General features: G+C 41.3%; 1 long non-coding RNA gene across 3 annotated transcripts in view; it reads right to left on the bottom strand.

The window, feature by feature from the left end:
• Nucleotides 1-706: 706 nt before the first annotated feature.
• Nucleotides 707-22,915, bottom strand: part of LOC112583962 — an 87,470-nt gene continuing 65,261 nt past the window's right edge. For all 3 annotated transcript variants that reach the window (XR_006550113.2, XR_006550112.2, XR_006550111.2), the window contains 2 exons: nucleotides 15,727-15,946; nucleotides 707-2,326 (listed from right to left, as the gene is read on the bottom strand). This is a non-coding gene — a long non-coding RNA (uncharacterized LOC112583962). The remainder of the gene's footprint in view (nucleotides 2,327-15,726; nucleotides 15,947-22,915) is intronic.

The raw sequence follows: 22,915 nt of genomic DNA, 5'->3' as shown, positions 1-22,915 counted from the left end.
AAGAGGTTTCCCTAATGAACTAGCACAAATATTTATTTCTATGTCTTTTTTTGAGATACACCAGGATAATGTTACTTGATGTCACGGACAATTAAAGTCCTTGAACTTACATCTCTTGCTCTGTTTCTAGGATAACAAGATGGCATCCTATCTTGACAATAAATTTGCTTAACCTGAATGTTTCCAGTGGGAAAGAAAAACACTCATCAGTGTAGATCATTTAGGTTCAGCTCAGAAAGGATAAAATTATGAGGCATTTTGGTAAGATGCTGATGTAAACTCATTTTGGTTACATAGAAATGAAAAATCTGTGGAAAAGATCTAACCCTCCCACTCCAGGGTCCTATTGAAATGAGTATTCACTACAAAATATTACAAGGATAACAAGCATCACTAGAAACTGGGAAAGGTGCCATGAACATGTTACAAACTTCATGTATTTATTCTAGTTTGATTCATTAGGTGCTAACTAGACACCTGGTTTATTTCTAAGTGCATGTGATATATTAGTGAATAAAAGACCCAAAGATCCCTACACCTTTATGGAGTTTATACTTTAGTTTGAGGATTCAGAAACTAATGGCAAACATAAATATAAGTAAATAATATAGTATATTAGAAACCAATTAAGTCCTTTGGAGAAAGGAAAACTCAAGTAGGGTCAGGGATGTTGTGAACCTTGGAAATGAAAAGGCAATTTGTGGTGTTAAATAAGGAGGCCAGAGTAGATTTCGTTGAGAAGGTAAAATGGAGCAAAGATTCAAAAGAGGAGAGGGAGTTAGACAAATAGGTAACTGGGGGAAGTGCATACCTGCCAGAGGGAACAGCTAGCAGAAGGCCCTAGGTGAATGTAATTTGAAGGTTTTCTCATGTATTACTACCATGGCTCAAATTGAGGGTAAACAAGAGGACTGACTGACTGTCCCTGCCCACTCTAAAGCAATGCAAATACTTGGAGAAGAATCTAGAGGAAGCCAGCTAACTATATAACTATAGGGCCATGGAATAGACAATAGCAGTAACATCAGAGGAACAGTTAATATCTTTAGTTCCAGAAAAACTTTTTGCATAGATTTACTCAAAGAAGGAAGAGAACAGAACATTTCTTACTTCTATTCAATAATAATTGATTAGTTCTTAGATCAGTAAAGTTATACATTTCTGAAAAAAGAAAACTTTAAAATTAATAAACACATTGAAATGACTTCTGTGACAAATATGATGAGTTTAGCCTATGGTTTCCACTTGCCCACTTCCCAAAATGTGGATAAATGATCAAAGGAATAAGAGGATATTTATGTCAGCTTGAAAACCAGAGAAGGGTTTATGAGGAAACTGGAAAACTTAGACCAAGCAAGAAACTAGTTTGAAGGAAGATTTGGTGACTTGTATGAGTCACCAGATAGAAAACTGATGAGGCAAATAAGTGAAAATAGTGTATTTCAGCTGCAATCCTGAGTTTAGAGCAGCAGAAGTTGAGGGCAAAGTCTGAATGAGTAGGCAGCACATAACTTGAGCATCTCAATGCACAGTCTCAAGTTATATTTCACACACACACACACACACACACATATATATAAAAGGTTATTAACCACTATCTGCAAAAATACACCTGGAATATATTGGAAGCTGTTAATAATTTTTAAAACACAACAATAGAGGACTTAGATACTACAGTAAGATTATTTTCCCTCTTTTTAACTATGAATTTCTGGTAAACAAAAATAAATTAATCACAATCCTTGGTTTATTATATACTGACCTAATTTGCCTGTGCAAAGGATTTTTTCTTCATTTGATCTTTTTCAATCACACCACCCCAGCCAAAAAATACATAATATAAAATTACTTTTACCTATTTGTATAATAGAGCTTACTTCCTTTTTTGTCTCCTGGCCTCTCTCCTAGAGGGGATAACTATATTAAATTTTATATTTGCCATTTTTTTTAAGAGCTCTCTCTCACGCACATGCGTGTGCACACACACTTATATATATATGGCTAATCAATGTTTAGTTTTGCTTGATTTTTAATTTCATAACAGGAACTCATATGAATGTAGTCTTCTGGGTCTTGGTTTTTGACATATATTATATTGATATTACCAAGATTCATCCATGGGTTTGCATTGAGCACAGATGTGTGGTTTCTTTGGAAGTTCTGCAATTGCTATAGCACAGCAGTTTTCTGACACAAGTGAAGCAATCACTGGCTGATCTTTTGTTGCCTCTCTAGAACATCTGTATCAGCTTCAACTCTTGATGGTTTAGCCATGAAGTCATACTTCTAATGAGCCCAAACAGTAAGGCTCCTTCTTAGGTGAACACTGTAAGGCAAGTGCAGAGAAAAAGAGCAAGCCAGGCAGTCAGGCAAGACAAGGGAAATTTATTGGAGGGAAGAGAGAAGGTGACTGGCCCTTAAGGAGAACCAGCGTCCTCCCTTTCTGATGTGCTCTTTCTTATACCCCACCAATGAAAAATTCTCTGAAGGAATGGTTAATTTTTAGTCTGTAGTTGAGTCCTGTGGTCTGGAAGTCTGGAATCGGTGGTCTTGCAGCTTTGAGAAGGTAGGTGCCAGTGAGAAAATAGAATGTCATTTGGGCAATTTGGTCAGTCTCAAGGATCACTGTGATTTTATTCTTTGTTTGCGAGGTCAACATAATGAACCATCTTAACAATGAGACCCCATGTGGGCCCCATCATTCCAGTCTTTTTGATTTAGGATAAGGGCCGGAGGTGAATCTTCTGTAACTACTTCCTGAGGAACAGGGATGTCTTTGGGGTGAGATAAGAAAAGGCTAGAATGTGGGTCAAGGGGATTTGTGTGGGGTTGAAGTTTTTGATAATCTGAGTGAGTTAGTACCTGTGGCGGATTCATTTCGATGTTTGGCAAAACTAATACAATATTGTAAAGTTTAAAAATAAAATAAAATTTAAAAAAAAATAGAGAAAAAAAAAAAGAAGTAGCTCATGGATAGTTCAGTTGGTGAAGGCTTGTAAGAGGTCTGAAGAAATTTTGAAAAAAGACGCATTAAATATGGGCCAAAAGTTAGAATAAGGATAAGCAGAAGGAGAGGGCCTAGAAGGTAGGACCTAGGGCATCTAATTCCAATTGCTTAACCAGTTTTCTCATGAATTACTGAGGTGTTGACATATTCTCAAGACCCTGTTTGTCAGATTTCTTGCTGCTTTCTTTGCAAAGCTTGATTTATTGGCTTAGAAGCAGCAGGCTTCCTCCAAAAATAGGCATAAGCCTCCTTTTTCTGCTGTGAGGAGGTCTAATCCTCTTCTGTTTTGGAAGACCAAGGCTGTCAGGGAATCTAGTTGGTTTGAGATAGTGATAAGGCTGTTAGTTTTTTCTTCTAGGCTGTCAGTGAGCTCTTTAGAAAGGCTTTGATAGTAATTCAAAGAGGTTGTGAGTCCTGCAGTCCCTGTCCCAATCCCAGCCACTATTCTTAAACTGATTAAGAGAAGAATGAATTGAATTGCCTGTCTGAATCAGTTATGAGTTAGTGGGATAGGAAGGGTCTGACTGTTAGGAGCAATAGAAATATCTGGGGCCAGATACACCAGGGTGCATGTTCCTGTCCAGTTAGTGAGAAACCATATATAGGTAGTGCTTCCACATAAGAATAATATTCCAGGAGTAAGAAGACAACAGCTGAAATCGATACAAATAGGAGTCTTTCTGGGAACTTGTTAGTGGTCTCTGAAACTAACAAACAGTGTACTCATCAGTGTAGCCCCTACAAGAGGAGTATTTTCACCATATGCACAAGGGAGTCTCCTTGAGAAAGTAAGAGAATGTCCTGCAGTTCCTGAGACGTGGTAGATGGATGGGCCTGAAGGGAAGGAGAGATGTGAAGTGTGATTATAGTGGTGTGGTGGTATAGTTCCTAGCTGGGGGTAAGAATTGTTTATAGGGTTTTTTCTGGAAAAACAGAAAGGAGCCTGTTGTTGTAGACAAACGTCAGAGGTGGTGGGTCCTCCTATAGCTGGTCCTTTATGAGTAGAAGTGAGATCTGTAAGGAGGGAGGTCAGTATCTTGTCAGAATTGTGAATTTGATGAATTGAATATAAATAACATATGTGTGATACAAAGAGAGATTCTCCACTATATATATAATAAAGAGAAGTGTTTATGTGAGTCCGTTTATCTGTGGAAATGAGCAGTGCCAATTTTCCGGGTGAGGAGGTGGATAAACAAATCCAACAATCATGGGCCAGGGTCAGGTTTGAGGTACTGAGTAAAGGATGGGTCAGATTTAGAGTTCTGAATAGGTAGACAAGGTTTGGGACATGGTGAGTCATAGGCAGGGTATTAATATTACTTTAGGACTGTAAAAGAAGACCGATTAAGAATAAAAACATGATGTGATATCTCATGTCTAAGGGGAGAAAAAGATAAAAGTAAGAATCCAGGTGTAGAAATCAAGTTGGGTTGGTGTGAACTCTATGAAATCTCCCTGGAGACAAAGATCTGTTATAAAGTCAAGGAGTAGGTTTATGGCCCAGGATGTAAAGGGAGATCAGTAACAGTGATGTTTCCAGGAAAGGGAAGGGCTTGTATTATATCCGTAGGATCAATGAAAAAGCAAAAGAGTTCCAGAAAAACATCTACTTCTGCTTTGACTGTGCCAAAACCTTTAACTGTGTGGATCACAATAAACTGTGGAAAATTCTGAAAGAGATGGAAATACCAGACCACCTGACCTGCCTCTTGAGAAATCTGTATGCAGGTCAGAAAGCAACAGTTAGAACTGGACATGGAAAAACAGACTAGTTCCATATTGGGAAAGGAGTACAAGGCTGTAAATTGTCATCCTGCTTATTTAACTTATATGTAGAGTACATCATGAGAAATGCTGGGCTGGATGAAGCACAAGCTGGAATCAAGAATGTCAGGAGAAATATCAATAACCTCAGATACACAGGTGATACCACCTTTATGGCAGAAAATGAAGAAGAACTAAAGAGCCTCTCGATGAAAGTGAAAGAGGAGAGTGAAAAAGTTGGCTTAAAGCTCAACATTCAGAAAACTAAGATCATGGCATCTAGTCCCATCACTTCATGGCAAATAGATGGAGAAACAGTGGAAACAGTGAGAGACTAATTTTTGGGGCTCCAAATCACTGCAGATGGTGATTGCAGCCATGAAATTAAAAGACACTCCCTCCTTGGAAGAAAAGCTATGACCAACCTAGACAGCATATTAAAAAGCAGATACATTACTTTGCTAACAAAAGTCCATCTAGTCAAAGCTATGGTTTTTCCAGTAGGCATGTATGGATGTGAGAGTTGGAAAGCTAACATAAAGAAAGCTGAGCACTGAAGAATTGATGCTTTTGAACTGCGGTTTTGGATAAGACTCTTGAGAGTCCCTTGGACTGCAAGGAAATTCCAACCAGTCCATCCTAAAGGAAATCAATCCTGAATATTCATTGGAATATTTCAGGCCTGGAGTGCTTCAGTCCATTGGGTTACAAAGAGTCACCCACGACTGAGCAACTGAACTGAACTGAACTGTGTTATTATGTGAAGGAAAGAAAATAATGAATTTATCTAGGATGATCACAGTAGGAGGAGATGCTGCTGCTGCTAAGTCATGTCAGTCATGTCTGACTCTGTGCGACCCCATAGATGGCAGCCCACCAGGCTCCTCTGTCCATACTGGAGTGAGTTGCCATTTCCTTCTCCAAATAAGAGGAGGGCCAGGCCCAGAAAAAACAAGAACTATGGAGAAATAGGTAAAACAGAGGGAAAGTTTTTGAATGATAGTCCACTTAGGGGGAGATACAGTGTAAAGTTCTATTGTGAATAAGGTAAGAGGGGGAAATCCCAATCCAATTAGTAACCAATACATTTGTTTTTGTTATACTTATCAATATTTGTTTCTGGATGTTTTGTTTTCTCTGGAACCCAATCCAATTAAAGCCTGGTGGGTCACAGAACAGTGCTGGTGTAGCAAAGAGTGTCTGAGTGGGGAATGGTTCTTGGCAGAGATGGAGAATCTCCTGGGGCCCACTTTAATCTAGACATATGAAACCAAGAGGAATGACCTGCTAGTTTAGCAGCTGTTGGTATGGTTAGAATGACCTCAAATGGACTAGTCCATTGAGGCTGGAGATTCATATGATGTGAGATTTTAAGGAGGACTCAGTCCCCGAGTATGAGTGTTAAGTCATCTGATTTCGTTTGATAAGGTTTTGCAAAAGAGCAAACTGCATGTTCTCTTGTGAGGTGTCTAATAAGGTTAAGGGTGGGAAGATAATCTCCCAGCAAGGGACTTGCAATAGGGAACTGACCTAAGAGAGGAGGGCTTCCACACATGAGCTCAAAAGGACTGAGGAAAGACGGGGCCTGTGGAGTAGCCCTCAGTCATCTTCGACTTTTGTGGGGACCACATGGATTGCAGCACACCAGGCTTACCTGCCCATCACCAACTCCCGGAGCTTACTCAAACTCTTCTCCTGCCATCCAACCATCTCGCCCACTGCTGCCCCCTTCTCTTCCTGCCTTCAATCTTTCCCAGCATCAGGATCTTTTCCAATGAGTCAGTTCTTCACATCAGGTGGCCAAAGTATTGGAACTTCAGCTTCAGCATCTGTCCTTCCAATGAATATGCAGGACCAATTTCCTATAGGATGGGCTTGTTGGATCTCCTTGCAATCCAAGGGACTCTCAAGAGTCTTCTCCAACACTACAGTTTAACAGCATCAATACTTTAGCACTTAGCTTTCTTTATAGTCCAACTCTCACATCCATACATGACTACTGGAAAAATCAAAACTTTGACTAGATAAACTTTTGTTGAAAAAGTAGTCTCTGCTTTTTAATATGCTGTCAGGTTGGTCACAGCTTTTCTTCCAAGGAGCAAGCGTCTTTTAATTTCATGGCTGCAGCCACTATCTGCAGTGATTTTGGAGCCCCCCAAAATAAAGTCTCTCACTGTTTCCATTGTTTCCCCATCTATTTGCCATCAAGTGATGGGATCAGATGCCATGATCATTGTTTTCTGAATGTTGAGTTTTAAGCCAACTTTTTCATTCTTCTCTTTTGCTTTCATCAGGAGGCTCTTTAGTTCTTCTTTGCTTTCTGCCATAAGGGTGGTCAGCTGCATATCTGAGGTTACTGACATTTCTCCCGGCAATCTTGATTCCAGGTTGTGGTTCATCCAGCCAGGCATTTCACATGGTGTATTCTGCACATAAGTTATATAAGCAGGGTGACTATATACAGCCTTGACATCCTCCTTTTCCAATTTGGATCTTGTCTGTTGTTTCATCAACTATGGTATTGGAGAAGACTCTTGAGAGTCCCTTGGACTACAAGGAGATTCAACCAGTCCACCCTAAAGGAGTTCAGTCCTGGGTGTTCATTGGAAGGACTGATGTTGAAGCTGAAACTCCAAAACTTTGGCCACCTGATGCGAAGAGCTGGCTCATTTGAAAGGACCCTGATGCTGGGAAAGATTGAAGGCAGGAGAAGAAGGGGATGACAGAAGTTGAGATGGTTGGATAGCATCACTGACTCGATGGACATGGGTTTGGGTGGACTCCGGGAGTTGGTGATGGACAGGGAGGGCTGGCGTGTTGTAGTTCATGGGGTCACAAAGAGTCGGACACAACTGAGCAACTGAACTGAACTGAACTGTGGTTTTATGTACAGTTCTAACTGTTGTTTTTTGACCTGCATAGATTTCACAGGAGGTCTTAGGAGAACTAACACCCAAAAAAGATGTCCTTTTCCTTATAGGAGACTGGAATGCAAAATGGGAAGTCAAGAGATACCTGGAGTAACAGACAAATTGGGTCTTGGAGTACAAAACAAAGCCGGTCAAAGGCTAAAGGAGTTTTGCCAAGAGAATGCACTGGTCATACCAAACACCCTCTTCCAACAACACTAGAGAAGACTCCACACAAGGACATCACCAGATGGTCAATACTGAAATCAGATTGATTATATCTTTGCAGCCAAAGATGGAGAAGCTCTATACAGTCAGTAAAAACAAGACCAGAAGCTGACTGTGGCTCAGATCATGAACTCCTTATTGCCAAATTCAGACTTAAATTGAAGAAAGGAGGGAAAACCGCTAAACATTTAGGTCATTCAGGTATGACCTAAATTCAATCCTTAAGATTATACATTGGAAGTGACAAATAGATTCAAGGGATTAGTTTTGATAGAGTACCTGAAGAACTATGGATGGAGCTTCGTGACATTTTACAGGTGGCAGGGATCAAGACCATCCCCAAGAAAAAGAAATGCAAAAAGGCAAAATGGTTGTTTCAGGAAGCCTTACATATAGCTGAGAAAAGAAAAGATGCAAAAGGCAAAGGAGAAAAGGAAAGATATATCCATTTGAATGAAGAGTTCCAAAGAATAGCAAGGAGAGATAAGAAAGCCTTCCTCAGTGATCAATGCAATGAAAGGAAAACAATAGAATGGGAAAGACTAGAGATCTCGTCAAGAAAATTAGAGATACCAAGGGAACATTTCATGCAAAAATGGGCATAATAAAGAACAGAAATGGTATGGACCCAACAGAAGCATTAGGTATTAAGAAAAGGTGGCAAGAAGACACAGAAGAAAGATCTTCATGACCCAGATAACCACTATGGTGTGATCACTCACCTAGAGCCAGACATCCTGGAATACAAAGTCAAGTGGGCCTTAGAAAGCATCACTGTGAACAAAGCTAGTGGACATAATGGAATTCCAGCTAGCCATTTCACATCCTAAAAGATGATGCTGTTACAGTGCTGCCCTCAATATGCCAGCAAATCTGCAAAACTCAACAGTGGCCACAGGTCTGGAAAATGTCAGTTTTTATTCCAATCCCAAAGAAAGGCAATGCCAAAGAATTCTCAGTTTCCCACACAATTGCACTCATGTCACACACTAGCAAAGTAATACTCAAAATTCTCCAAGCCAGGCTTCAACAGTACGTGAACCGTGAACTTCCAGTTCAAGCTTTATTTAGAAAAGGCAGAGGAACCAGAGATCAAATTGCAAACATCTGTTGGATCATTGAAAGAAGGTTAGGATAGGTGATAAGAGGTCTTAAGAGGTGATAAAGAGGTTTAGTGCCTACGTGTAGGGCCTGATGAACATCTGTTAGAATCTGTGTGGCCTAAGATTGTTGAAGGACATAGCCATCCTGTTTTTGTAACTGGCCTCTTTGTGGTTGTGGCCCCTCTTGTAATAATTGCATTTCTTCTTCAGGGAGGTAAAGGGGCTTAATGTTGGGGATTACTATAAGTTATTGAGCTGGTGATTGGAGTGAGGCTTGTTTTGCTTCTCTGTCTATGCCCCTGTGACATCATTGCCCCTGTGACATGCGGTCTGAAGCCATTTGGTGACCTTGGCAGTGTGTGATGCCTACCTCAGTTGGCATGTTAACTGCTTTTAAAAGTTGGAGTATAAGTGAGGCATTAGTTATGAGCAAGCCTTTGTAGATAGGAGACCTCGTTCCTTCCAGATGGCAACAGGTCACTTTATGATGTGGAAAGAATATTTAGAATCAGTGTACATATTTGCTCTCTTGTTAGCTGTGAGGGTAAGGGCTCTAGTTAGTGCAATAAATTCTGCCTTTTGGGAAGAGGTTCCCGAGGGGAGAGGTTAGGATTCAATAATTTCAGTTTCAGAGACAACTGCATATCCAGGTACTTTTTGCCTTTTGATGTCATAGAGGAGCTGCCATCAATTTACCATGTAAAGTCAGGGTTATTTAAAGGGGTTGAGGAAATGTTGGAGAAATGGGGCATCAGGTCTTCTAATGCCTCTTTGCAAGTATGGATGGGGGGGGCTCAGAAGAATTACGAATAAGGGTGGCTGGGTTAAGAGTAGGACAGCAATCAAAGGAGAACTCAGGAGATTCGAGAAGGGTGACATGAATTAGTTGGATGTGGGAAGGAAATAGAAGGGTCATGGATTTGTGAGAAAGTAAGTCCTTAAAGTCATGTGAACGAATGCCAATGGGTGCTCCCAAAGTAAATTATTTACTTTCCTGACGGGGAAGTGCAGCTGCTCCCAGAGCATGTAGGCAGGCTGGCCATCCCTGAATTGTGGTATCTAATTGCTTTGATAGATAAGCAACAGGGGTGAAGAAGGGGCCCTGATTTTGTCCCAAAACTCCTGGGGCAATTTTGTGTCTCTCAGTAGTGTAGAGTATAAAGGGGTGAGAAAGGTCAGGAAGTATTAGAGCTGGGGCTGAGAGAATGGCTTGCTTAAGGGTGTTAAAGGATGAATGGATACTTAATTTTAGCTCTAGGGGTTCTGAAAAATCTCCTTGGGTGGCTTGATATAGGAGTTGTGCCAAGAGGGCAAAATTAGGAAACCAGAGGCGTAGATGTCCAGCTAACCCCAAGAAGGACAGGATCTCTGTTTTTGATATAGGGAGTGATAGGGTGGATATAAGGGACTTGCTATCGGTAGTAATATATCTTTTTTGTTGGTGTTAAAAGACTCCGAGATAGGTGACTCTAGGAAGAGAGAGCTGAACTTTGGTGGGAGATACTCGATAGCCTCGATCAGCTAGAAAACTGAGTTTTATAGTGTGTTGTTGAGAGTGTGTAAGCAAAGTACTACAAAGGAGGAGATTATCCACATATTGGAGAACAGTACTTGGAGTAAGGTTAAGAGAGGTTAGGTCTGATGCTAAAGCTTGGCCAGAAAATGAGGGCTATCATGAAAGCCTTGTGGGAGAACTGTCCATAACAGCTGTTGAGAGAGATGATTGTCTTGATCAGTCCAAGTAAAAGCAAAGAGGTCTTGAAAGTCTGGGTGTAAAGGGATAGTAAAGAAGACATCTTTGAGGTCTAGAACAGTAAAGTGGGTAGTGGAAGAGGGAATGAGAGAGAGAAGAGTATAGGGATTTGGAACTACTGGGTGTATGGGGATAACAGCTGCGTTGATAAGTCTCAGGTCCTGGACCAGGTGATAGGAGCCATTTGGCTTTTTGACAGGTAGGATAGGCGTGTTATAGGGAGAGTGAGTTGGGCACGAGAGGCCCTGACATAGGAGTTTAGTGATGATAGCCTTTAACCCTTGTTGATATTTTTGAGAGATGGAGTACGGTGGTTGATTGGGAAATTTAGAGAGGTCTTTGAGACAGATATGAATTAGAGCATGGTGAGAGGAAACAGATGGGTTATCTGTATCCCAAACTATGGGGTTTATGAATGAGGAGGGCAATGGGGTGGGGGTAGAGGAGGTAGTATTGAGAAGCATTAGCCAGGCTAGATCAGAGGGTGGGCTTAGGGTAGTAATAGAGGCTTTGAATTTTGAGAGAAGGTCTCTCCCAAGAATAGGAATGGGCATTTTGGAAGCAAGAGAAAACAATGGGAAAATGAGGTATCTTCAAGTGTGTAAGGTAAAGGCTTGGCTATTTGTGGTGTAGATACTAAACCATCAAACCCCATAACAGAGACCTGAAAGACCTTGATTTTTCTGGAGCAGGCAGGCATAGCAGAATAAGTGGCCCCCATGTCACCAAGAAAGGAGATCAGTTCACCTGCCACTGTAAGAGTTACCCTGGGCTCCGTAGAGGTGATAAGAGTGGAGGTCTGGGGCCCTGGGCACCTTCAACCTTCAGCAGCAAGTCCAAGGAGGCTTGGCAGAGCTGGGTCAGGACTCCTGCTCAGGACCAGGAGGGGATGTCTGGATCCCTAGAGGGGGCTTTGGGCAGTTGACTTTCCAATGTCCCTTTATGCCACAGCTGGGACATGGACCTGGAGGGGGCCTTGGCTTTAGGCATGAGTGGGCCTTCTTTGCCACATTTGAGGCAGGGCCCAGGTGGCTTCCTTTCTTTGTTGGTTGATGGAGGCTTGGAGCCATGTAGGGCAGTGGGTAAAAGATGGTATTTGGCCTGATCGCGTTGGGCCTTCTCTAGCTTTGCCTGTTTTTCTCAGCTATTGAAAATCTTAAAGGCTAAATTTAAAATATCTCTTTGAGGGGTTTGAGGGCCTTCTTCTGCCTTTTTTAGTTTCTTTTGGATATCTGGGGTTGACTGAGAGATAAAATGGGTATTAGGGACAACGGTGCCCTCTGTTGAAGTGGGATCTAATTTTGTATATTTTTGTAGGGCTTCTGTTAACCTGGCTAGAAATTGTGCCGGGTTTTTGTATAGCCTTTGATTTATTTCCTGGAGCTTATCAAAGTTGACAGCTTTATGCCCTGCCTTTTGAGGCCCACAATGAGGCAAGCAACCATATGATTACGGGCTGCTCTTTCAGGTCTCCCTGCCTGATAATCCCACTTGGGATCATCTCGGGGGACAGCCATTGTCCCTAAGGGCTTAATGTCCTCTGTCCTGGGTATCTCATCAGCATGCACCTGAGAGGCTTGCCATACTCATTCCTTGTCTTCTGAGAGAAGAGTGGAGGAAAGTATGCTGTAAATATCACGCCAGGTTAAGTCATAAGACTGGGTTCAGTTCAGTTTAGTCACTCAGTCATATCCAACTCTCCAACTCTTTGTGATTCCATGAACCGCAGCATGCCAGCCTCCCTGTCCATCACCAACTGCCAGAGTTTACCCAAACTCATGTCCTTTGAGTTGGTGATTCCATCCAGCCATCTCATTCTCTGTCGTCCCCTTCTCCTCCCACCTTCAATCTTTCCCAGCATCAGGGTCTTTTCAAATGAGTCAGCTCTTCTCATCAGGTGGCCAAACTATTGGAGTTTCAGTTTCAACAACAGTCCTTCCAATGTACACACAAGACTGATGTCTTTTAGGATGGACTGGTTGGATCTCTTTGCAGTCCAAGGGACTCTCAAGAGACTTCTCCAACACCACAGTTCAAAAGCATCAATTCTTTGGTGCTCAGCTTTCTTTATAGTCCAACTCTCACATCCATACATGACTACTGGAAAAACCATAGCCTTGACTAGATGGACTTTTGTTGGCAAAGTAGTCTCTGCTTTTTAATATGCTGTCTAGGTTGGTCATAACTTTCCTTCCCAGGAGTAAATGTCTTTTAATTTCATGGCTGCAATCACCATCTGCAGTGATTTTGAGGCCAAAAATAAATAAATAAAGGCTGACACTGTTTCCCCATCTATTTCCCATGAAGTGATGGGACCAGATGCCATGATCTTAGTTTTCTGAATGTTGAGCTTTAAGCCAGCTTTTTCACTCTCCTCTTTCACTTTCATCAAGAGGCTCTTTAGTTCTTCTTTGCTTTCTGCCATAAGGGTGGTGCCATCTGCATATCTGAAGTTATTGATATTTCTCCTGGCAATCTTTATTTCAGCTTGTGCTTCATCCAGACCAGCGTTTCTCATGATGTACTCTGCATACAAGTTAAATAAGCAAGGTGACAATATACAGCCTTGATGTACTCCTTTTCCTATTTGGAACCAGTCTGTTGTTCCATGTCCAGTTCTAACTGTTGCTTCCTGACCTGCATATAGGTTTCTCAAGAGGCAGGTCAGGTGGTCTGGTATTCCCAGCTCCTTCATAATTTTCCACAGTTTATTGTGATTTACCCAGTCAAAGGTTTTGGTATAGTCAATAAAGCAGAAATAGATGTTTTTTTTTTGGAACTTTTTTGCTTTTTCGATGATCCAGTGGATGTTGGCAATTTGACCTCTGGTTCCTCTGCCTTTTCTAAAACCAGCTTGAATATCTGGAAGTTCATGGTTCACGTATTGCTGAAGCCTAGCTTAGAGACTTTTGAGCATTACTTTACTAGCGTGTGAGATGAGTGCGATTGTGTCGTAGTTTGAGCACTCTTTGGCATTGCCTTTCTTTGGGATTGGAATGAAAACTGACCTTTTCCAGTCCTGTGGCCACTGCTGAGTTTTCCAAATTTGCTGGCATACTGAGTGCATCACTTTCACAGCATCATCTTTCAGGATTTGAAATAGCTCAACTGGAACTCCATCATCTCCACTAGCTTTGTTCATAGTGATGCTTCCTAAGGCCCCCTTGACTTCACATTCCAGGATGTATGGCTCTAGGTGAGTGTGAGTGGTCACACCATCATGATTATCTGGGTCATGAAGATTTTTTTGTACAGTTTTTCTGTGTATTCTTGCCACCTCTTCTTAATATCTTCTGTTTCTGTTAGGTCCATACCCACATCCAAGGTCAGGGGTGGTGGTTGAGAGGAGCTACCCCACATCCAAGGTAAGGAGCAGTAGCTGTGCTTTGCAGGAGCAGCCGTGAAGAGATACCCCACATCCAAGCTTAGAAACCCAAGTAAGACGGTAGGTGCTGAGAGAGGGCATCAGAGGCAGACAGACTGAAACCACAATCACAGACAACTAGCCAATCTGATCACACAGACCACAGCCTTGTCTAACTCAATGAAACTAAGCCATGCCATGTGGGGCCACCCAAGATGGACGGGACATGGAGGAAAGGTTTGATAGAATGTGGTCCACTGGAGAAGGGAATGACAAACCACTTCAGTATTCTTGCCTTGAGAAGTCCATGAACTGTATGAAAAGGCAGAAAAATAGGACCCTGAAAGATGAACTCCCCAGGTTGGTAGGCACCCAATATGCTACTGGAGATCAGTGGAGAAATAACTCCAGAAAGAATGAAGGGCTGGAGTTAAAGCAAAAACAACACACAGTTGTGGATGGGACTGGTGATAGAAGCAAGGTCTGATGCTGTAAAGACTAAGACTGGGTAAGATACTTGAATTCTTTTAGATAATTATCAGGGTTTAAGGAGAAGGAGCCAAGACGTTTCTCAGTCTGAGATAGATTGGTGAGGGAGAATGGGACATGAACCGAACAATGCTTTCTGCCCCAGCTACTTCCCATAAAGGGAGGAGTGAAGCAGGGAAAGGAGCGGGGTCCTGCTGTGAAGTTTCCTGTTTTAAAGTTGTTTGGACCAGGTATACAGAGGGGATCTAGGGAGGTTGGGGTAAAGCCTAGGGACTCTCAGGGTAGAAGGTAGGGCTGAGATATCAGATTTTGCCTCCAGCACAGGCAGTGGAGGGGGTTTGGGAGCAGCGGTGGTGGTGGCCTGCGCTTGAGAAGGATGGAGGGAGGAGGGGGCATAAGGTGGAGGTTGTGGAACTAGATCTGGAGCAGCAGCAATGGGATTGGGAACTATAGGGGGTGGGCTGTAGTCAGAGGGGTCAAAGAAAGAAGATAAGCCTGAACACAGATCAGGAGACATTGTATTAGGAGGATGTGGCCCAGAGTGGGCTAAGAGTATTTGAGAAGTAAAGCAGGATTCACAGAGGGAGGGTTGACAGTGAAGAGCAAAGAAAGCCTGAACATAAGGGATTTCTAACCACTTGCTTTGTGGTGGTAGAAGTTATTGAGGTCCCATAGAGTTCTGTTTTCTGGCCACTGGAAACTATTATCAAGTCTGTATTGAGGCCAGACAGTGTTAGAATAGTAAATAAGTCTTTTTGGTCTTATCTCCTCTTGGAAGCCCAAGGCTTTTAGGTTGGAGAGAAGGCATCCTAGAGGAGTAGATTTTGAGGGCTGGGATTGAGAATTTCCCATTGCGGCCAAATAGGGAGGTTAGACAAGGGCAAGAGAAAGTGAGGAGAAAGGTCCAAGAGAAAAGTCATCCCTGTTCTCAGGACTTTCTCAGAGAGTAATAATAGTCTGCTTTGAAATGGGCATTCCCTATTTCAAAGTCAGACTGTGCACAAGGCTGAGGGCCCAAAGTCTGTAGGAATCCTCCCGCCTAGTGCTAGGACTTGGAAACAGGCGCGCACGAGAGAGAGGCTCCAAGAGAATGGTATTTCACTCACCTTGAAACCGGTGGATGAAATGTGGGCAGGTGTGTGGATGTCAGTCCAACAAGGCAAGTGGAGAGTCCCGTCCCGGAGCTCATCTCAGTTTCTTGGCAAGGTCCAAGGGAGGGGACCACCAGAGGTGGGCTTGTGAGAGGAGCCCACACAGTTGCAGTGGATCTTCCCTCCCAGGTTCCAACACCAGAATGTAAGGCGAGGCAGAGAAAAAGAGAGCGAGCTGGGCAATCAGGCAAGAAAAGGGAAATTTATTAGAGGGAAAAGAGAGTGTGCTGGCCCTTAAGGAGAACCAGTGTCCTCCCTTTCTGATGTGCTCTTTCTTATACCCCACCAATGAAAAATTCTCTGAAGGAATGGTTAATTTTTAGCCTGTAGTCAAGTCCTATGGTCATGTAGCCAGAGGTTTGGAATATGGTGATCTCACAGCTTTGAGAAGGTAGGTGCCAATGAGAAAACAGAATGTCATTTGGGCAATTTGGTCAGTCTCAAGGATCACTGTGATTTTATTCCTTGTTTGTGAGGTCAACATAATGAGCCATCTTAACAATGAGACTCCATGTGGGCCCTACCAAATACTTTTGTCAAAAATCCAAAAATAGTAATTAAACCTGTGTCAGGAGGTAGATGGGCTTCCCCCACCCTAGAGTAAAGTGACTGGAGATTCATTCCCTGTGGATTGAAACTCCAAGAGGAGAATAGCAGAACAATTAAGGGAGGAGGTTGGGCCCCGCCCAGACCACATATTTCTCATTCTCGAAGTCAGGAGACCTCCCTGACCACACATACAGAAAGGCTCCTTGTAGGTCAAAGAAGAGTGAGGCCAAGGGATGTCCTCTTTATGTGTCTTTCTAGTAGAATTACCTTGGCCAAGAGATGCATGTGCGCATGTGGGAGAGTCCTGAGATATACCAAATATAGACCATGAACCAGGCAAATCAAAATAATTGGTCAAAGGAAAACCAGAAGAAATGCCCCATGTAAATGATTTAAAATTCCAGGATAGCGTGTCTCAGGGACTCTCCCTCTGAGTCTCTTCCTGTGTCTATCCACACATACTGTACTCTTTTTTCTTCTAATAAATACCGATTTCACTACTTTCCATCTTTGTGGGAATTCTTTTCTGCAAAGTTGAAGGGCCAGGGCCCTTGTCACAGACCACTGCTCTAGTGGCTGGGATTTAATGCTTTCACTGCTGTGACCCGGCCTTTATCTTTGGCTGGAAACCCAAGCCCCACTTCAAGCCATTGCTGGCCGAGTCCACTCAAGATCAAAACCAGATCAGTAAAATAGTTCTAGTAAGAGTTTATTGCATACAAAAGAACTGTTTGCAAACCAGGAGTCTTCAAATCCAAAATCTACATGAAGCTTAGAGGCACGATGTTATAAAATGGCTTATAAAGTGAAAAAGAGCACATTGTTTAACCTTTACATTGAGTGGTTATTACAGTTGGGGTTTCCAGACCACAGGCGATTAGTTAAAACTGATTATACTATTTTGGGAAAATGACTTAAGTTTCTTTTATGATTATCAGAGGCATCACAAGAAATAACCCAAGTTGTTTCACTTATGTTCATGAAATAAGTTAGATTTAATTTTGCTTATGTGACTTAAATGGTTTTATCCGCTTGGGGGATTCTCAGGCTTGGTCTTTTTTAGATTTACTTTAACAACAGTAAGAGTTTCCCTTGTGGCTCAACTGGTAAAGAATCCGCCTGCAAAGCAAGAGACCTGGATTTGAAACCTGGGTTGGGAAGAGACCCTGAAGAATGAAAAAGCTACCCACTCCAGTATTCTGGCCTGGAGAATTCCGTGGATTTAAGCTGCCAAGGGGGTCCACAGGGTCGCAAAGAGTTGGACATGACTGAGCAAATTTCACTTTCACTAACAACAGTAAAAATAGCTCAAGGCAGGCTGTTTCTCAGAGACTACTTGGCCCACATAAACTTTCAAATGGTGGAGTCAAGCTGCTTCCACTCTCACGCTCGTCCCTTGTCTTGCCATTACGTGGCTGTTCCAGTCAAGCTTGCCAGAAAGATTTCCCCAGCAAGGACAGAGGCAATTTCTAAATGTTCAAGGGCTTGCAATTTCTAAATTCTAGGAGATAAATATCTTGCTCATCCAAGGGCTTAATGATGAGGGTATAATGATGAGGGCCTAAATGTTTCTATAGTTTATCAGGCAGTCAGTGGGAGAGCTGGACCAAACCCCCCTTCTCAAAGGTACTCCCAGTCTCTCTGAGAGCCCTCTCCACTTGGCTTGAAGGGTAGAGAAGCAGCTTTCTCCTCACTCACAAGGGAAAGTGAGTGGAAACAATGCAGCACTCTTAATCAAAGGTAACTCACTGCACAGAAGACACTTTCCTTTGAACCTTCCTAGTGAGAAATGGAATATTTCCTGCCATATCAGTAGATTAAAGATGTCATAGTCATCAGCAATTGCAGGCACCTCAGACGGTGAGCTGGTGAGCCCTGAGGGAACTCAGGAAGGAAAGAATACCTGCCACCTAACAGCCATCAAACTACAGTGAACCCTGAGGAAGCTCAGAATGTGAACAACACAGGAAACTGGTCCTGGACAACTAAGGTGCATATCAGAGGAATGATTTCAGCGAGCCCAGACTATTGCATCTTCTCATACATAGGAACGTGCTAAATTCCTTAACTTGGGATACCTGGCTTTCTTTAATTTACAAACAAACTTTTGATGTTCAGACTATCTGCCCTTTGATGCAAAAACTTTTCTGTAACCTGTCCCCCATCCCACCCCACTCTCACTATCACCTTGCCTCTTCTGAGCAATTCTCTCGGGGTTACTTGAAATTTGCATCCTGGGTTTAAGATCTAAAAATTTCTGCCAAATAAAATGTAACTCTCAACTTTTAGGTTGCATGTGATTTTTCAGTTGACATTATCTGTCTGTATGAAGTGAAGATCATATTATCAGCTCAGAACCATTCTGGGATTTTTTATTTTTCTTTTGTTTTCTTTTTCCTGTCTTTTTTTTTCTTTTAAGAGGTTGTTTCCATCCATTGTTTCCAGTTTAAACATTTCAGCTAACATTTCTGAGAAAACTGGAAAATATCTCAAACACTGGGTAGATATCAACTGTTGACATTAATTTTCAGAGGGGTGAAGTTAAAGGTGGGTAGTATAAGACCTTTTTTTCCTTTTTCTTTTAGCATTGTTATAATGATTATGCACTATGTATCATTTCTTACAGTTTGAAAAATTACTTGGGGAAAACATGAAAATCTAATAGACAGTGGAAAGTGGAAAATTATTAACAGAACGGGTAAGGGTGGCAAATGCACTTATTTCTAAGGGATTTGTTTTCTTGGCATGCATCTGATAAAATGATTATCTTTATCTTTAAAACAAATTAACCATTTGTATGCTTTCAAGTTTCACCAAACAACTCAAAAGTAGGAAACTCTCTGTAGTTTGATTTCAGGAAAGAGTCCTACCAGCCCAACCGTCCCCTTCCCCGCTGTCCTCTCCTGCTCCCCCTCCCCCCCCAAACCCAACCTGGCAACCAAACACAGGAAAACACCTGCTCATCAATGTCAAAAAATATTCTTGATACAAATAGGAACAACAATTAGGGTTATCAAGTTAAAATGGTGAAACATTCTAAAATACTCTATTGACATGTTTGTTTCAGAGTTGTTTCTGGGTATATAATGACTAACTCACTTTGAAAATTATTTAATTAAATTTAAAGATGGGATAATCTTTTCTGAATTTGGAAAACTAAATGAAAATTTTTTAAAAATATGACTCCAGTGATAAAATTTTTAATGTGTTTAGAGGTTTAACTTACATGCATTTTTTCTCCCTATATTTAATCTCCCTCTATTTCATTGTCCTTTTACATTACTATAAATTGAAGATCTGCTCATGTCAGTCTTCTGCATAAAAAAATTCAATTTTCAACATTTTCCTGTCAGTTGAAATTAACACTTCCTAGTATGATGCACAGAGTTGCCCATTATTATGCATTAGATCTCTTTTCATTTTAATTTCATTGCACTTCTTCTCATGTACTCTACATCAGTACCATTGAAGAATTCACTGTTCCCTGAGCTCATCATAACCTATTACATACTTATTCCTTTGTGCCTTCTATTTTTTCTGGCTGTAATCCTGAAATGAATTTCTGCCCATGAACTACAAATTATCTTTCTTTTTTTTAAATTATTTTAATTGGAGGATAATTGCAATATTGTGATGGTTTTGCCATACATCAACATGAATCAACCATAGGTATACATGTGCCCTCCCAGTCATGAACCACCTTCCTACCTCCCTCCTTTCCCTATCCCTTTAGGCTGTCCCAGAGCACCAGCTTTGGGTACCCTGCTTCATGCATTGAACTCACACCATTCATCTGTCTTACATATGATGTATATGTTTCAATATTATTCTCCCAAGTCATCCCATTCTCTCCTCCTGCCGCTGCTGCTGCTAAGTCGCTTCAATCGTGTCCGATTCTGTGCAACCCCATAGACAGCAGCCCACCAGGCTCCCCCGTCCCTGGGATTCTCCAGGCAAGGACACTGGAGTGGGTTGCCATTTCCTTCTCCAATGCATGAAAGTGAAAAGTGAAAGTGGAGTTGCTCAGTCATGTCTGACTCTTTGTGACCCCAGGGACTGCAGCCTACCAGGCTCCTCCGTCCATGGGGTTTTCCAGGCAAGAGTACTGGAGTGGGGTGCCATTGCCTTCTCCATGTCCGTCTCTTACTATATCCAAATTTCTGTTCTTTATGTCTGTATCTCCTTTGCTGCCCTGCATGTAGGATCATTGGTGCCATTTTTCTAAATTCCCTATATATATGTATTAATATACAGTATTTGTCTTTCTCTTTCTGACTTATTTCACTCCGTCCGTATAATAGGCTGTAGGTTCATCCACCTCATTAGAACTGTCCCAAATGTGTTCCTTTTAATAGCTGATGGTGTGTATATACCACAAACTCCTTATCCACTCATTTGCTGATGGACATCAGCAGATGCTTCTAGTTGCTTCTAGTTGCTAGTTGCTTCTAGTTGTAAATAGTGCTACAATGAACACTCGGGTACACGTGTCTCTTTCAATTCTGGCTTCCTCGGTGTGTATGCCCAGCAGTGGGATTGTTGGGTCATATGGCAGTTCTGCTCCCAGTTTTTCAAGGAATCCCCACACTGTTCTCCATAGTGGCTGTAGCAGTTTGCATTCCCACCAACAGTAAAAGAGGTTCCCCTTTCCCTCACACCCTTTCTAACATTTACTGTTTGTAGAATTTTTGATGATGGCTATTCTGATGGGTGTAGTAATACCTCATTGCGATTTTGATCCGCATTTCTCTAGTAATCAGTGATATTCTCAGCCCATATGTTATCTCTGTTAAGGCCTTTCTTAAAAGACTAGTGTAGCCAGTCATGCCATTTTCTTGTAATTATTAGCTTATGGCAATTATCTCCATCTACTGTAACAATTTCTTATTCAACTTTCTATCTCAAACTCTTAACATAGTTGTTAGTATAGATACTCAATAGCTATTTCTCAGCTTTGATGAATAAATTAAGAAAATTACTCCCTAGATTTAATGGAATATACTAAAAAGTTTCAACAATAAGTCTAATTTTACAATTTATTCAGAAAAACAAAGATTAATTTGAAATCTATCTCCCTATATGGTAAAACCTATTGCAGTAGCTAATTTCACAGAAAAATGTTCAATAGCCTGAATATATGCATAGGACTTTTATAAAGAGCTGCATAAAACCTAATTTTTAGCAAAAGCTAAAATTTTCTCTAGTATAAGAATTTAAACTATTTAAGCTTAAGTTTAAAAGTTTTACTTTGACACTTTTTTGTCAAGCTTCCAGGTTAAAAACAAAGAACTATATTCTCTTAGAAAGTGAACAGAGATTGCATATGTTTATCTCACTTAAGAAAAAAAAAAGTTTTGTTTTTGTAATGTCACCTAGTTGCTCTATGCCAAGGTTTGTGTAGCTTTCTTATTTCTTGCATGTCTAGTGTTCTCAGGTGTGGAAAGAGAGTTGTCTCCATTCCATGAATGAGTCCACTTACTTGTGAAGCTCTGTATTAATCTTGTCTTACCCCAGTAGTGGTTGCCTTAGCCAGTTCTCTTGATTTATTATTTTATAGATCACAGCAAAGGTGATTATAGCAGGATGGTAAATGATTGGGAACTCAGTTTATTGCTCTGAGTTGCCCCTGCAGGTTTAAAATGACTTCACTCAAGGTTGAATACACATCTGCAAGCTTGATTTTTCCTGGGCAGAGGTATGTCTCTTGCACTTAAAGCTTTTCTATGTGACAATTTGGTAAGTACACTTTTTCAGGTCAAATAGTACATTCTGGCTTATAGTTATTTATTAATATCAGGGTGCTAAAGTAACATGTGATTCAGAGAACTGCCAGAGGCCCAGGCTGAGGGAGCCACTGTATTCTCAACTTTTTGAAGTTTGCATTGATGTGTTCTCTGTGAGAGCATTGTAAGCCCCAACTGGCTGCTACTGCAGATGCTGTTGCTAAGGCAGCTCTTGCCAATCTCTTTCCTCTAGGCCTGCTTGTTTTTCCAGAGTCATCTTGGTAGGCTATATAAATATTTAAACTATGAAAAAAACATGCAGGAAAACTCTGAGAAAGATCACAGTGTAATAGATGACATAGAAGAAATTGATCAAAACAACTAAAAAGAAATACAAGAAAAAATAAAAACCTTCACTAGAGCTGAAATTATGGAATGGTGGAAACTACAAGCTCCAGATAATTTAGACTTAGCCAAATCAAAGGCAGGCACTAGGAGATAATGCACAATTCCCCTTTGTAGAAAGCAGTGTGATGTTGCAGGATATTATAGAAAGATCTTTCAGCAAACCCCTAAAATACCCTAAAATGTCTCACTAATTTGTTGGGTAATGGTTGATGAAAAAACACAAAACATTTCATTTGTTGACTCAAGTTATTGACCTGACACAAGTTAATAATCTACATATTATCCTGACATGTGTGTAAAATTTAGCTTTAAAAGCACATTTTGGATGATTTACTTTACAAAATAGACATTTGGAGGAATGAAGACCCTAGTGTCTTGACTGTGACCCAAGATGTGTGGTTATTCCTTCCTCTGCTCCAGGTTCTTAACAGTGATGTGAGATTATTCTAATATGAGACAGATAT

Source organism: Bubalus bubalis, chromosome 3 (genome assembly GCF_019923935.1).
Source record: "Bubalus bubalis isolate 160015118507 breed Murrah chromosome 3, NDDB_SH_1, whole genome shotgun sequence".
Lineage (NCBI taxonomy): Eukaryota > Metazoa > Chordata > Mammalia > Artiodactyla > Bovidae > Bubalus > Bubalus bubalis.
Note: the sequence above shows the minus strand (reverse complement) of the source record. Positions and strands in the feature narration are given on the sequence as shown.